Consider the following 3,325-nt stretch of genomic DNA (forward strand, 5'->3'; position numbering starts at 1 on the left):
GATATTGTACAATGCCATACAATTTAAAAATTGTATGACATTGTATATGGCATACAATGCCATACAATGCGATGCGATTAAACATTGTATAAGCACCCTAATGGGTGCTTACAATGTTAAATGCACCCCCCCCCCGCCACCCCCCCACTATAAACGTGAACCCGAAGTGTGGCGAGTGCAGCGAGCCCGCGAGGGGCGGCGGTACGCGTCCTCCGACCTTTTCATACCCCCACTATCCACGTCGGCGTGGAGTTGAGAATAGAAAGTGTGGCGAGCGCAGCGAGCCACCGAGCCCGAAGCGTGGTGAGCGCAGCAAGCCCCGCGAGGGGACGCGGATACCTGTGAAGGCCACGAGGGGACTCCGATACCTGTGAAGGTATCCGCGTCCCCTCGCGGGGCACGCTGCGCTCACCACGCTTCGGGCTCGGTGGCTCGCTGCACTCGCCACACTTTCTATTCTCAACTCCACGCCGACGTGGATAGTGGGGGTATGAAAAGGTCGGAGGACGCGTACCGACGCCCGTCGCGGGCTCGCTGCGCTCGCCACGCTTCGGGTTCACGTTTATAGTGGGGGGGTGGCGTGGGGGTGCATTTAACATTGTAAGCACCCATTAGGGTGCTTAAAAGCACCCTTTAGGGTGCTTATACAATCTTTCATTGCATAGGGGGCAAAAATCGCATCGCATCGCATGCCATCGGGTGCACGGCATGCAATGCGATGCGATTAAAACATTGCGCGATGGAGATCGGGGGCCCTGCCAAAATACACCAATGTTTGCTCTTTTAAAAGGTACAACATTAATTTATTGAATTATTTCACACCAGAAGCATATTCCCGGGCTAAAGATTTTTCAACCCGTGAATTTACTGAAAGGCCAGGGTTTTTATTTGGTGTGAAAGAGTCAACACGGGTCTTAAATCCCGGCAGTCCGACCCTGCTCTTGACCAGGGTTGGAGTGCCGGGATTTAAGACCCATGTTGGCCCTGTCACATCAAAGAAAAATCAGGGATTTTCAGCAAATTCCCAGGTGGAAAAGCTTTAATTCGTGAATTTGCTTCTTGTGTGAATTTGGAGCCAGGCTTCACCCGGCAAAATGACCCGGCACTCAAAAAGGCTGGGTAATTGCCAGTTGGCCGGTGTGAAAGGGGCATTAGTGTGACATGATCACAGAAATGGTATTTAGGGTATATTTGTCTCTGGTTTCTGACCTCCATATACATGTTTCTTGTTGATTTGCGAAGAGCTTTTGTGCTGTGGTAAAACCTGGCTAAGGGTTCCAAGGATTCTTGAGGACGAGTGAGAGGGCTCCATCCATTGGGCCTGCTCAGCATCTTCTGGGCTTCTGGTCCAAAACTAAGCTAGTTATTATTGTGTGACTGTTATAACATGCAGGCTGGCTATTCATTCTCTCACTGCCCTGGGAGAGAGACTGCAGATTCTCAAGGGTTTATTTACTAAGATGGCAGTTCTTTTGACGATGGGATGTTGCCATGGGCAACCAATCCAATTCTATCTATTATCTTTTAGAAGGTGCTAAATAAAATATATTATGATTGGTTGCCATCTTCAATAGAACTCCCATTTTAGAATATAAACCCTTCTGAGAGAGAAAACTTACTCCTTGGTACAAGTGAGCTATAATTACTGAAACCTTCAATGTTTTTGTAGTTGACAATGATGTCTTCTGTTTAGTTAGTGACAGATAGGCAATGTGTTTATTTCTTGGTTTTATATTTTTCCCCATTAATAAAAGTGTTTGAGCCCAGGTGCACCAGAAACCCTTGACTTGGGTGATCTCTTGGCTGCTGTACTCTACCATCTATCCAATGACATGGTATCTGTTCCCCTGACATTGTTTCATGTACTGTAGATAAAGGGATCATGTTGATTTTTCTACATTTATTAGGATGTTAATGCACTTTGGTCCATACAATATGCTGGAATTTGTAGCCCTACAAGTAGAAACATGCAAGGACCTTTATCAACTATCAGTGCAGTTAAAGCCCATACACACGGGGCTCAAAAGCTGCCCAGTATGTATGTCCCAGCGATGAGCGATGATGTGCTCTTTTGCATCAGCGCTGTCCACTGCTGCTCATCTGCTAGTATTACCAGCAGATGAGCCACGGGATGGACAGCTTTCCATAGCGTCCTGCTATGGAAAGTCATCCACTCCTGGGAAAATCGCTCAGTATATATATGCACTGAGCGGTTTTCAGCCCAGTGATTTTCCCCATCATCTCTGTAAATATACACTGGGCAAAATCACCCAGTATGTATGGGCTTTTAGTGCAGGAAGAGCCTCATGCCTGTCTGCACCCTAATCCCTCCTCCCAAGGATTTGACTTGATTTTGATTATCAATGGAAACTTCTAAAATGTAATGGATGGTGGGTGGTTTTGATCCCCTTCCCCTCTCCATGAGTGCGTCTGCCCCCCCCCCCCCCGTCCACAAATGTGCCTCTGCCCTTGCCTCCTCGTATCCTCCTATAATTTCATGTCTCCATAAGTACCTCTAACCCTTGCCTTACCAAGCATTTCTCTGACTCCCTCCCCATGAGTGCCTCTGCCTCCTATCTCTCCATGTTCACCGATAATTAGGGTTGCTACCTCTCCCGGATTTCCGGGATTCTCCCGTTATTTGGTGGCAACCCTCCAGGAGGCTTTTCCAGTCTCCCGGAATCCAGGTGTCTAAAAAAGCCTCCTGCCCTCCATTGTCTTTCCCCAGTGTCCAGGGCCGTCTGTGGTGCCGCTGCGCCTGCCAGGCCTGCCTCCACAGCCTGACAGACACGCTCGCGAGATGATGTCATCATTTCATGAGTATTTGTCCTTCAGGCCCGCCACCGCCCACCCACCCCTAGTCTGGAGACTCAGTGCATTATTCTAGTTCACTCTTTCTGACAAAATCCTTTTTAGATGGACAAAACCATGTGCACTGCAGGTGGGGCAGATGTTACTGGCTACGATGCATCAGAAACTGGGATTATGGAGTCTCAGAGACCTTACCATCGAAGGGAAAACACTTGTGCTGCGGAATGAGATTCTTCCTGTTCTTCAGTACACTGCCCAGGCCTGGCCACCTCTGGCCACGATCTGCAAGGCCATCACACGGGCCATTTTCCACTTCATCTGGGGCTCCAAAATGGACAGAGTGAAGTGGATTGTTATGTACAAAGATCCCCTCAAAGGTGGCAAAGGCATTCCAGACATTCCAACCATGCTGAGAGCCTTCTTTACATGTAATTGTATCCGCAGAACTTTGATTGACAATTGTGCCGGCTCTGCGGGGAACTCCATGTCCCGCTTCTTCCTCCTACCAATGTGG

Source organism: Crinia signifera, chromosome 5 (genome assembly GCF_055691185.1).
Source record: "Crinia signifera chromosome 5, ASM5569118v1, whole genome shotgun sequence".
Classification (NCBI taxonomy): Eukaryota; Metazoa; Chordata; class Amphibia; order Anura; family Myobatrachidae; genus Crinia; species Crinia signifera.